Here is a 14,373-nt window from a genome sequence, read left to right on the forward strand (position 1 = left end):
ATTCTCAGCAAGGCTTTTATTCTTTATAAAAATATTCCCTAAAAAGAATTTAAACAATGATGCCGGCCAGCTTCCCTACTCGCTACACAGTTTTTTGGCAGTTGGACAGAGCAACTGCCATTCACTAAGTGCTTTTGAAAATAAGAAAAACCCCTGAGAATCCCCCATGAAGAAATAGACTAGTCCAAAACCTGTTGCTTCTGCAACATAGAAGAAAGTGATTTATGGCTAAAAGAGCCATAAATCACTTTCTTCTATGTTGCAGTACGTTTTTCTAGAGTAAAAAGTACTCTAGAAAAACGTACTTCTTATCTGTATATATTTGCACATATTTTAAATTCAGATTAAGAACGAGCCTACAGTCCCTATGTTGTTCATTTACCGGGGACTACCTGTATTGTTTATGGTTTGGTGCTTTTCCGCCTCCCCTTTCCTTATATCAAAAGTTGGGGTGGGACGGCGATCGTATCGCTGGTTGCTTGGCAACAACTAATACTTAGGAAGCCCCTCTTCCCCATCCAAGCCCTGTATCTAGGATGCAGCTGATTGGCTGGTGCCGCAGGGAATCTGCACTGTAACCTAAAGCCTCATCTACACTGTACAATTTTCCATCAGATCAGATCTATTAGATGCATCCATTAGATAATTTCCAACCAGTCCAATAGGATTGCATTAGATTTTGCAATAGATTTTGGGTACTTACCAAAGCAAAATCTATCGCAAAATTGATCTGAAACAATTTGGACGTCTACACACGATGCAATCCTCAACGTCTTATTAGATCCATCTAATAGATCCGTCTATCTGATGGAAAATTGTACCGTGTAAATGAGCCTTAAGCTGGCCACTAACGGTCCAATTTCTAGCGAAAAATCGTTTGAGCGATCAGAAATTCTGATCGGATTGGTTGTAAATAATCTCAGTTGATGGGCACAATCGATAATGAACGATTATAAAAAAAATCGTCCAATTGAATTTCGGGCGAACCAAAATTTGGATTTCCTTGTTGGTCGTGATAGATAGGAGGCAATGATTGGTTAGTTCATGGTGTAGTGAACGATTTTTCGACCGATCAGAATTTCTGATCGCTCGAACGATTTTTCGCTAGAAATTGGACCGTTAGTGGCCACCTTTAAGAGTCTATGTTTTCTCCTATGACAGCCCTGTCCAACTGGCGGCCCGCGGGCCGCATCCGGCCCGCCAGGCCTCCTGTTGCGGCCCGCTCCTCTCCCCGAGATGCAGGCATGGCGCGCGCTATGGGCGCCATGTCTGCTCCCTCTTGTGTGGCCTCTCCTGTGTCCCCGCTGCCTCACAGCTCAGCTCAGACCTCACAGATCGCGGCGACAGGAGGCAGACAGAGCGTGCGCATAACACCCGCACGGAGTACGTCACATGCGGAAGTGAAATCAATCACTTCCGCATGTGACGTTCTGCCGTGCGGGTGTTATGCGCGCGCTCTGCTTGTTTCAGTCGCCGCGATCTGTGAGGTCTGAGCTGCAGCGGAGCACAGGAGCGAGGCAATGGACGCTGACTGGGGGAAAACCTGTCACTGGGGGGGCACCTGTCACTTACTGGGGGGCACCTGTCACTATCTAACTGGGGGGGCACCTGTCACTCTAACTGGGGGGGCACCTGTCACTCTAACTGGGGGGAACCTGTCACTAACTGGGGGGGCACCTGTCACTCTAACTGGGGGGGGGAACCTGTCACTCTTACTGGGGGGGCACCTGTCACTCTAACTGGGGGGGCACCTGTCACTCTAACTGGGGGGGGGGGGCACCTGTCACTAACTGGGGGGGCACCTGTCACTCTAACTGGGGGGGGGCACCTGTCACTCTAACTGGGGGGGGGGGCACCTGTCACTCTAACTGGGGGGGCACCTGTCACTCTAACTGGGGGGGCACCTGTCACTAACTGGGGGGGGGCACCTGTCACTATCTAACTGGGGGGGGCACCTGTCACTCTAACTGGAGGGGGCACCTGTCACTCTAACTGGGGGGGCACCTGTCACTCTAACTGGGGGGGCACCTGTCACTCTAACTGGGGGGGCACCTGTCACTCTCTAACTTGGGGGGCACCTGTCACTCTCTAACTTGGGGGGCACCTGTCACTATCTAACTGGGGGGGGGAACCTGTCACTAAGGGGGGGGACCTGTCACTAACTGGGGGGGGGGACACCTGTCACTATGTGACTGGGGGGGGACCTGTCACTATCTAACTGGGTGGGCACCTGTCACTATCTAACTGGGGGGACACCTGTCACTAACTGGGGGGACACCTGTCACTATCTAACTGGGGGGGGGGCACCTGTCACTTACTGGGGGGACACCTGTCACTATCTAACTGGGGGGACACCTGTCACTATCTAACTGGGGGGACACCTGTCACTATCTAACTGGGGGGGGCACCTGTCACTTACTGGGGGGACACCTGTCACTATCTAACTGGGGGGACACCTGTCACTATCTAACTGGGGGGACACCTGTCACTATCTAACTGGGGGGGCACCTGTCACTTACTGGGGGGACACCTGTCACTATCTAACTGGGGGGACACCTGTTACTACCTCATCCGGCCACACCACAGCATCACCGCCAGCCCGGCCACAGCAGCACTGCAAGGCCTTTCAGCCCACACATCATCACCAATCTGGCCGAAAACACTATTGCCAGGCCAGCCAGGCACAGCAGCCAGTAGAGGAGAATACAGAAGCCAGGTAAGAGGTGTCTACCATACTAAAGTGGCATTCTGCCTATTTATGTGAAATGCTCTCTATTTATGTGCCTCATGACTGCTGAATTTGTTGTGTTGGGGGCCTCACGATTGCTGAATTTGCCTTGTTGGGGGCCTCAAGATAGCTGATTTTGTCTTGTTGGGAGCCTCATGATTTGTTGGGGGCCTCATGATTGCTGAATTTGTCTTGTTGGGGGCCTCATGATTGCTGAATGTGCCTTGTTGGGGGCCTCATGATTGCTGAATTTGTCTTGTTGGGGGCTTCATGATTGCTGAATTTGTCTTGTTGGGGGTCACATGATTGCGAACTGCGAGACTATGGAAAAGCTGAATCATCATCATGAGACAATAGCATTAAACCTTTTTTAGCTTTTTAAAACGGAAAATAAAACTGGGAGGTTCTAAAAAAAAAATACATTTTTCAGGAGTAGGATGGATGAAATTGTTTATCTTCAGAGTTTATTTTCAACTTGGATTTTCCATAATGTTCATGTATGAGTTAAAACGTTTGTATGTAGTTTAAATTGCTGTTACCACTTTGCGATAGATAAGTGACTTTTGGGTTGCAGTTTGGACACTCGGCCTCCAAAAGGTTCACTACCACTGTCCTAATCTAATGTCCCACATTGCTAAGTTCATGTAAATTTGTCTCCACCCGAGGCCACACCCGCATTCTGGTCCATGGCCACACCCATCTTTCGGCGTAGCGCGCCACACAACTTCACCATTATTTTAAATTGCATTTTGTGAAAAGTGCTGCCAATCTAACTGTCCTTTAATTGCATTTTTTTCCGGGGGGGGGGGGGGGGGGGGGAGGGGGGGGTCGTCTGCGGCTCTAGCAAGAACCTTCGGCCCTCCACCATGGGGTCTGAAAAAAAATGGCCCTCCATGCCCATGAAGTTGGACAGCACTGTCCTATGAGTTCATTTTTCATCTTTTTCAAATAATTTTCCAGCAATTTGCAATTGAAAAAAGTACTAAACAGTGGGTGAAAAAGTACTGTGAAAATGATTGTGAATTTATTTCATAATAGTAGCTTATAGAGAAGGTGTGTGAATATCACCTAGGAGAAAACACAGGGGGAAAATTGTATTGAATAGAGGCTCATGTGTTCTCTGCAGTTAAACTTTAATTATAGTTATGTCATTTGTTTTTGTTTTTTTTAGAGGTTCACATTAAAGTTGTTTGCTGCAGCAATTGAAGAGATGATAATCTGTGTAAGGCAATATTTTCTTAGCAGTTTGTGGTTAAGAATAAACAGAAATAGTAATATATTTAGCAAGCATTGTAGGCTATAGTCACATACAGTATCTTAGACTTAAACCTAATATTGCTCTGTTATTTTACTCCACTAATCTCTGAGAATTATATATATATATTCAGTAGCAATAAAAGTATATGAACCCTTTGGAATCATATGGATTTCTGCACACATTGGTAATAAAATGTGATCTGATCTTCATCTAAGTCACAATAGACAGTCACAGTCTGCTTAAAATAATACCACACAAATAATTAAATGTTTTCATGTTTTTACTGAACACACCATGTAAACATTCACAGTGCAGGTGGAAAAGGTATGTGAACCCTTGGATTTAATAACTGGTTGAACCTCCTTTGGCGGCAATAACTTCAAACGTTTCCTGTAGTTGCAGATCACATGTGCACAACTGTCAGGAGTAATTGTTGACCATCCCTCTTTACAGAACTGTATCAGTTCAGCAATATTCTTGGGATGTCTGGTGTAAATCGCTTTCTTGAAGTCATACCATAGCATCTCAATCGGGCTGAGGTCAGGACTCTGACTGGGCCAGGAGGCATATTTTCTTCTGTTTAAGCCATTCTGTTGTTGATTTACTTTGATGCTTTGGGTTCTTGTGCTGTTGCAACACCCATCTTTTTCTGAGCTTCAACTGGTGGACAGATGGCCTTAAGTTCTCCTGCAAAATGTCCTGATATACTTGGGAATTCATTTTTCCTTTGATGATAGCAATTCGTCCAGGCCCACAGCAAAGCAGCCCCAAACCATGATGCCACCACCACCATACTTCACAGTTGGGATGAGGTTTTGATGTTGGTGTGCTGTGCCTCTTTTTCTCCACACATAGGGTTATGTGTTTCTTTCAAACAACTCAACTTTGGTTTCATATGTCCAGAGAATATTTGCCAGTACTGCTGACTGCTGTGGAACCTCCAGGTGCTATTTTTAAAGCTTTAAACATGCAGCAATATTTTTTTTTTTGTGGACAGCAGTGGTTTCCTCTGTAATATCCTCCCATTAATGCAATTCTTATTTACTGTTTTACGTATTATAGTTTTGCTAACAGGAATGTTAGCATATGCCAGAAACTTTTGTAAGTTTTTAGCTGACACTCTAGGATTCTTCTGCACCTCATTGACCGTTCTGTGCTGTGCTCTTGCAATTATCTTTACAGGATGGCCTCTCTTAGGGAGAGTAGCAGCAGTGCTGAACTTTCTCCATTTATAATTTGCCTTACCATGGACTGATGAACAACAAGGCTTTTGGAGATACTTTTATAACCCTTTTGTAACTATCGGTGTCAGCACACAGAGAGAATCTGATTATTGATGATCTGCAGAATCATTAACAATACAGATGTATACTTGATTATGGATGATCTGCAGAATCACCAATAATACAAGTATGACTAACCTCTGGACACCTAATAAAGTGTAAGTGTTTGGTGTAACTGTAGGCTATCTCCCGTGAGGTGGGAGATACAGGCAGCTCGGCCAAGAACCACCTGAGGGGCAGGTGGCCCTGGGAAGTGCAGGGACTATCTCCTTGAGAGAGAATAGTGAGAACCTGGCAACCAGGGATATCTAGAGATCAGATAATAGACTGTACTGCAAGTCTGCAGCCAGGGGACTCCAGGGGAAGAGGCCACCGGCTGCTAACAGGAGTCCTAGTTGCAACTGACACTTGGTGGAATTGTGTCACTGCTAGTACAGATAGACTGAGCACTCAAGGGGTGAGTGACAGCCTGGAAGGTCGGGCAGGCCAGGTCGGCAACACACGAGCAGGTGAGGTACAGAGACAGAAGGCTGATTCGGTAACCGGGTACAGGCAGGGTCTGGAAACAGGTAGGCAGAAATGCAGAGGTACCGAATCAGAAAGCAATAGAGAGGTTGACAGAGCAAATAGTCTTAACAGAAATAGAGCAGAGTCCTAGTCTGAGGTGTGAGGTCCTTGGTCTTGACACCCAGGAACTAGTCTAAAGTATAATACAGCAATGACACAGTATTGCTAAGCTTGGGTGTGAGGTCCTTGGTCTCAACACCCCGGAACTGGTCTAAAGTATAACACAGCAATAACACAGTAATCCTAAGCTTGGGTGTGAGGTCCTTGGTCTCAACACCCCGGAACTGGTCTAAAGTATAACACAGCAATGACACAGTAATCCTAAGATTGGGTGTGAGGTCCTTGGCCTCAACACCCTGGAACTGGTCTAAAGTATAACACAAGCGTAATCTGGCTAAGTGTGAATTCCCAGGTCCACCTGGTTCTAACACACTGTGGGATCTAACTGAGGTCTGAGTGCTCACACGTAAGTATTCGCAACGGCAGACAACCGAGACTGACCAGCAAGTTCTATATATAGTGCAGCGCTCCTCAGCGCCACTCAGCCAATCACACACTGCGCTGGGATCAGCTGATCGACCTGATCAGCTGATCCCTCTCCTACTGGCATAAAGGTCCTGCCTCCCAGCGCACGTAGCTCTCCATCTGTGTGCACTAGAAGGCTCAGACAAACCAGACGCATGCTGCTGTGCGGAAACCGCCAGTCTGAACGCGGAGACAGCCACCCCACTGCCAGACCGCGCGGCGGCATCTCCGCAATCCATTACACCTTTCCAGCTTTATACAAGTCAACAATTCGTACTCCCAGGTCTTCTTAGAGCTCTTTTGTGCGAGCGAGACATCATTCACATCAGGCAATGCTTCTTGGGAAAAGCAAACCCAAAGATGGTGTGTGTTTTTTTTTATAGAACAGGACAGCTGTAGCCAACACCTCCAATCTCATCTCATTGATTGGACTCCAACTGGCTGACACCTCACTCCAATTATCTCTTGGAGATGTCATTAGTCTAGGCAGGGCCGGGCCGAGGCATAGGCTGGAGAGGCTCCAGCCTCGGGGCGCATTGTAGGAGGGGGTGCAAAATTCATTCAGCTGTCATTCCTAATTGTGTTTGAAGCAGAAAGAAATAAGAAAAGGAGATACATAGCAGTGACTGCAAGCCACATAACTAGAGATTAAGGTGTTGGGGAGGTTGTGGGCCCTGTGGCCCTCTTAGTCTAATAGCAATCAGTGTGTGACGGCTGGGGTGGGAGGGATGGAGGGGCGCACTTTGGTGTCTCAGCCTTGGGTGCTGGAGGACCTTGTCCCGCCTCTGAGTCTAGGGGTTCATATACCTTTTCCACCTTCACTGTGAATGTTTACATGGAGTGTTCAATAAAAACATGGAAACATTTAATTTTTTGTGTGGTATTAGTGTAAGCACACTGTGGTTGTCTATTGTTATGACTTAGATGAAGATCAGATCAAATGTATTACCAATTTGTGAAGAAATTAATATAATTCCAAAGGGTTCACATACTTTTTATTGCTACTGTATATATATATACATATATATATATATATATATATATATATATATATATACATATATATATATATATATATATATATATATATATATATATATATATATATATTATAATATATATATATATATATATTATAATATATATATATAAGTTATTTGCTTCCTCATCGAAAATTGGCCATACATTGAGATTTGATTTAGGTTGTTAGGTCACAAGGGCAGGGCTCTCTCACCCGTTTGTGTCTTGGAACGTGTTATACATTGTATTCATCATGTTACTTTTGTCACTGTAATTACCAATTCTGTATTTTGTACCAATTGTGTATTTTGTATATTTGTGTACACCATTGTCTGTATTATTATGTACCAATTGTTTGTCTCTTACTTTATACAGCGCCACGGAATACGTTGGTGCTTTATAAATCAATAATAATAATAAGACATATGGCTATGATAAGGATTGGATTGTGAGCTCCTCAGTGGGACAGTTAGAGACTTAATTATATACTCTGCAAAAGTGCTGCAGAAGATGCCAGTGCTATACACAGTACTGTAGATAAATACAGAGGCATGGCAACAGGGGAAGCAGAAGTTGCGACTGCATCAGGGCCCCTGGATATGAGGGACCTACATGGTGCCCTACCCATTCCAGTTGCTACATCAAATCTTTATCAGTGCTGTATTTATCAGTGCTCTTATTTAATCAATCCACAAAATGAAAGAATCCAACTTGTGACATTGAAACCAGTTATGATCGTATTTATGAAAAAACATGCCATGGCAATCATCCATTTCTTTAAAGGGATACTGTAGGGGGGTCAGGTGAAAATGAGTTGAACTTACCCGGGGCTTCTAATGGTCCCCCGCAGACATCCTGTGCCCGCGCAGCCGCTCACAGATGCTCCGGCCCCGCCTCCGGTTCACTTCTGGAATTTCAGACTTTAAAGTCTGAAAACCACTGCGCCTGCGTTGCCGTGTCCTCGATCCCGCTGATGTCATCAGGAGCGTACTGCGCAGGCCCAGTATGGTTTGTGTCTGCGCAGTACACTCCTGGTGACATTAGCGGGAGCGAGGACACGGGCGTGCAGGCACAGTGGTTTTCTGACTTTAAAGTCAGAAATTCCAGAAGTGAACCGGAGGCGGGGCCAGAGCATCGGTGAGTGGCTGTGCGTGCACAGGATGTCTGCAGGGGACCATTAGAAGCCCCGGGTAAGTTCAGCTCATTTTCCCCAGACCCCCCTACAGTATCCCTTTAAGAAAACTATCGATAATGCCATCATTCAGTATCAAATGGGCCCGACAGCTTCTCTGTTTTCATACAATCCAATCTGAATAAACCGATCGAAAATATGATTATTCACTAAAAACTGTACTGTTAACGGACACCTTATCTCAGGGACAGCGATCTGCTCAATGCTAACTCTAATCATTCCCCAGCCTATCCAGGAATAAGTATTAGCTGAAGAAAAGGGTAAGTATAACAGGCAAGGAACTTTTCTCCCCATGTCAGCAGTTATTGTCAAAATGGCCGAGCCGGACTGTGTGGTGCTACACCATCTGCAGGTTAGCAGCCTGCATAGTCCATGACATGAGGAGAACTCTGCAGAAGGAGATAAAAATCTATCCCCCTTCATGAAAACCCCCCAACCATGTCAAGGACAAGGGACTCATCCATACCTTGATGATGAGGGTGTAGGGCTAGTACCCTACACACATGGTAGTATATTCTGGGCTCTTACAATTGAATCTGTAGGTCTCCTTTAATAATAAGATTTCTATCTCCTACCCGGTAAAATGGTAAAGGGGACTTTTTTACCCCCCAGCTGTTTGTAACAATGGTCATATCAACAGCTAACTATAGAAATCTTTTTTTTTTTTTGCTCTGTTTATATGGGGTTTCTTTTGTATAACCTTCTTTCCATTTCTATATAGTTGTATGCATTTTTATCTGTAAACTTATTCTTTAAAGGTTCAATTCTTCTAGTGCTCGATCTTCTTTCCTCTACAAAGTTAATTGAAAAGACACTCAATACACATCCATAGATCCCCGGTTCCCTGCTGCCCTCTGCCTGGCATCTCCAACACCACTCTCTACAACGCATCCCAGCCAGCATCACTAGTGTTGGGCGAACACCTGGATGTTCGGGTTCGGGAAAGTTCGCCGAACATGGCCGCAATGTTCGGCATGTTCGGGCCGAACCCCGAACTCCCCGAACATCCCGCTTTTGGGGGCCCTATGGGGTCGCAGGCATAAGGGGGGAGCATGCCCCGATCGCGGGGGGGGGGTCGGAAATTCCCCCCACCCCCTCCGCTAGCGCTCCCCCCTCTGCCCGCTTCCCCATTCAAAAGTTAGGAAGTGAAACTGTACCTGTGCGGTAGTGGGTGGCTGGCAGTGGGCGGCACTATGGAGTGACTGAGGAGGAGGAGGAGTCCGGAGAGTGACGCATTGAGGGAGGCCGGGCAGTGGGCGGATCAGCAGTAGTACGGTACTACTGCTGAACCGCCCGCTGCCCGGCCTCCCTTAACGCGTCACTCTCCGGACTCCTCCTCCTCCTCAGTCACTCCATAGTGCCGCCCACTGCCAGCCACCCACTACCGCACAGGTACAGTTTCACTTCCTAACTTTTGAATGGGGAAGCGGGCAGAGGGGGGAGCGCTAGCGGAGGGGGTGGGGGGAATTTCCGACCCCCCCCGCGATCGGGGCATGCTCCCCCCTTATGCCTGCGACCCCATAGGGGGCAGTATTCGGGCGAACAGGGCCCTGTTCGTGCCGAACAGGGGCCCTGTTCGGCCAGGCAATGAGCCGTTCGGGCGAACCCGAACAGTTTGGCCGAACACCACCAGGTGTTCGGCCGAACGCGAACATCACCCGAACAGGGTGATGTTCTGCAGAACCCGAACAGTGGCGAACACTGTTCGCCCAACACTAAGCATCACCACTCACCTCTGACATAGCCAGGCACCATCACCACAGCACTGCTTCCTGCTAAGCACCAGTGCAATAGACTATAGAGAGCCTGTGAAAAAGCATCTTATAATTTCCACCTTGAGTTTCTCATTGGTCTATTGATTGCACCAATGAGAATCCTCTCTAATGAAGATTTTCCACTGGTCAAATCAAAGGACCAATGGTCAGGCCTCAAAGATGCTTTATGCCAGGGATTCCTTACATTACTATTGAAGCTGTAGAAGAAACACCTGTAAAAGAATGTCTTATTGGTCTGTACACTGGCAAGTGGGGTTCCTTCCTGCTAAGTCACAGAGCGGGAATTTCAGCAGTTTTATCCTTGACAAAATGATGAAAATAATGTAAACAGAAAGTTGTTTTATGCACTCATTGGCTATTCACTTTTGCAGGAGACTTTGAAAAATATTAATTTGGACCTCTGTGCATTCAGTCTGATTGCATAATTAGAAAAGTTTTGTTTTACCAAAAGGTATACTCTAGATTAGTTAAAACACATTTACATATATAAATGGCCCTGGAACTGATATTTAAGTCTGTTACATTAGCTATTCCTCGGTCCTAAAGGACAAAGCTATAATGGCTGTATAGTTCATATATAAATATGTATTGCAAGCTGGGAGAGGAGGTTAATGATAAGGTAATTTTATGCAGATATACAGGAAGCTTTATCAGCAATAACGTAAATGAGCCATATGTTTATTCATACATCATCTCCTCAGCTCGGGCTGGATGACTTATGCTCTTGGGAATCCAAAACATTTCGCCAACATCTCTACTTTTACTGGTGCCAAACTATAAATAGCAATAAGAATGGATACAAAATACATGGAGAGGTTGAAGGATTTAAAAGGAATCTTTGTTTTTATATTAATTGCTTATTTTGTTATATTTAGTACTTCAAAAGTTATTATTTTCATTTTTTCTTCTTAAATATGAAATGATAAAAATAAATATTTAATGTCTTCCACTTAAAGTCAGCAGGTGGAATTTCTAAGCACAGACTGGTCATCACTTAAAGTGGTCTGAAACTCTGACATAACATTTAATAAAGATGTGTTTTTCTACTTTTAATTACCCATTCAGTTGTCATATTTGCTTCTGTGCACTAGAGATTGCCCGAACGGTTCGCCGGTGAACGGTTCCAGGCGAACTTCCGGGGGTTCGCGATCGTGGAGAACCACAAACTTTACCAAAAGTTCGATTCGCCCCCATAGTGCACCATTAGGGTCAACTTTGACCCTCTACATCACAGTCAGCAGGCACATTGTAGTCAATCAGGCTACGCTCCCTCCTGAAGCCACTCCCCTCCTTATAAAAGGCAGGCAGCGCCGGCCATTTTACTCACTCATGTGCCTGCAGTAAATAGAGAAGGGACAGCTGCTGCAGACTCTCACAGGGAAAGATTAGTTAGGCTCTTGTAGGTTTCTTAGCTTGCTCCTTGCTGATTCTTATTGCTAAAATAGCACCCCACAACAGCTCTTTTGAGAGCTAATCGTGTTCTTGTGATCTAATTTTTTTCCCCTGTGTGTCTCACTGACACATGTGTTGCATAGATAGCCTTGATAATTCATACTGTGTGTGCCACTGCCAGGCCCAGCACATTCAGTGAATAACTGCGTGTGTGTGACAGGTGCACATTGTAATACCCATTACTGCATATACTTACCTACCTTTTTGTTCACAGTGCGCCCACCTACCTACATGAGCTAAACGCACACAGTGTCACTGTGCCTGTCCGCTACCTGTCTGTGTGTGTGACAGGTGCACATTGTAATACCCATTACTGCATATACCTACTTACCTGTTCACAGTGCACCCACCTACCTACGTGAGCTGAGCGCATGCAGTGTCACTGTGCCTCTCCGCTACCTGTCTGTGTGTGACAGGAGCACATTGTAATACCCATTACCAGTACTGCATTACATTTTAAAAAAATCCGGAATCCGAATTCGAATCGGATAGCTGAAAAAAGTTTGGATATCCGGGTTACCCGGACATCCGAAATCCGGATGAGCATCTCTAGAAGGCACATAGAAAAAAGGCACAAACTGCAATGGGAAGAGCACCTGAGCAAAAGCAGCACACAAAAGAAAAGTCACCCTCCTTCTCCTCTTCCTCCTTCAGGTGCAGCATCTTCAGCCGCTTTCTCCCTTGCACCTTCACAGCCACCCTCCTCCACTCCGCCTCTGCCCTTGAGCGGTTCCTGCTCCTCTGCCCACAGCAGCAGTCAGGTGTCCGTGAAGGAAATCTTTGAGCGGAAGAAGTAAATTTCTGCCAGTCACCCCCTTGCCCAGTGTCTGACAGCTGGCTTGGCGTAACCGTTAGCTCGCCAGCTGTTACCATACCAGCTGGTGGACTCTGAGGCCTTCCGTAAATTTGTGGCCATTGGGACACCGCAGTGGAAGATACCAGGCCGCAATTATTTCTCTAAAAAGGTGATACCCAAACTGTACCGTGAAGTGGAGATGCAAGTGGTGTCATCTCTGGCACACAGCGTTGAGTCAAGGGCCCACCTGACCACGGATGCCTGGTCTGCAAAGCACGGTCAGGGTCGCTACATTACTTACACAGCCCATTGGGTCAACCTGGTGACCTATGGGAAGCAGGGAGTACATGGCTGTGCAGCGGACCAACTTGTAACACCTCCACGGCTTGCAGGCAGGCCTCCTGCCACCTCCTCTCCTTCTGCTACATCCTCTTCGCTATCGTCATCCTCCTCCTCCTTGGCTGAATGGCAGTTCAACTCTACTGGTGCTGCAATCTCCTCTCCAGCTACACAGCCCCATCTCCCCAGGGCCTAAGCTGCATGCCAGGTACGACGGTGTCACGCCATCTTAGACATGTCTTGCCTCAAAGCGGAGAGTCACACTGGACCAGCTCTTCTGGCTGCTCTTAACAAACAGGTGGATCAGTGGTTGACCCCGCACCAGCTGGAGATTGGCAACGAGGTGTGTGACAACGGCAGCAATCTCCTTTCTGCTTTGAATTTGGGAAAGCTAACACATGTACCCTGCATGGCACATTTGCTGAATCTAGTCATTCAAAGATTTGTGTCAACAGGCTTAGAGGGCATCCTGAAGCAGGCCAGGAAGTTGTGTGAGCATTTCAGGCGGTCTTACATGGCACACTTTGCGGACATTCAGTGGAGAAACAACTTGTGGGTGAGACGCTTGATATGTGATAGCCCGACTCGCTGGAATTCGACCCTGGTCATGTTCTCTCTCCTGCTAGAACAGGAGAAAGCCGTTACCCAGTACCTGTACAATTACAGTAAAGGACACAATCTGGGGAGATGGGGATGTTCTGGCCCAACAACTGGACACTGATGCAAAATGCGTGCAGGCTCATGCAGCCATTTGAGGAGGTGACCAACCAGGTGAGTCGCAGTGAAGGCACCATCAGCGACTTGATCCCGTACGCTTACTTCCTGGAGTGTGCCAAGCTGTGGAGGAGCGTGGAGAGGAACAGTTACAGGAGGAACAGTTGTGGGAGAAATTTTCAACAGAACCAGATGTTTCCTCAACACCTGCGGCAGCACAGAGGGGGGAGGAAGAGGAAGACTCATGTGGGGAAGAGAAGTCAGACTCGGATGATGAGGAAGGTGTTTCTTTGGAGGAGGCGGCGGCAGAAGAACAACCGCAGCAGGCGTCGCAGGGGGCTTGTGCTGCTCAACGTTCCCGTGGTATTGTTCGTGACTGAAAGGAGGAGGAGGACTTACCTGACGTCACTGAGGAAGACCAAGAAGAGATAGATAATACGTCTGGATCCAACTTTGTGCAGATGGCATCTTTCGTGCTGTCCAGCCTGTTGAGGGACCCTCGTATAAAAAAACTCAAGGGTAATGAGCTGTACTGGGTGGCCACGCTACTAAACCCTCGGTATAGGCACAAAGTGGCGGACATGTTACGAACTCACCTGAACGCAGAAAGGATGCAGCACTTGCAGAACAAGCTGGCAACTATGCTTTACAATGCGTTTACGGGTGATGTCACAGCACAATGCAATAAAGGTACCACTGCCAGTAATCCTTCTACCATGTCCAG

At 46.7% G+C, this 14,373-nt stretch overlaps 1 protein-coding gene across 1 annotated transcript in view; it reads right to left on the bottom strand.

The window, feature by feature from the left end:
* Positions 1 to 14,373, bottom strand: part of ANO3 (anoctamin 3) — a 522,514-nt gene that overhangs the window by 65,769 nt on the left and 442,372 nt on the right. The gene's annotated exons all lie outside the window — the stretch shown is intronic.

Source organism: Hyperolius riggenbachi, chromosome 11, assembly GCF_040937935.1.
Source record: "Hyperolius riggenbachi isolate aHypRig1 chromosome 11, aHypRig1.pri, whole genome shotgun sequence".
Classification (NCBI taxonomy): Eukaryota; Metazoa; Chordata; class Amphibia; order Anura; family Hyperoliidae; genus Hyperolius; species Hyperolius riggenbachi.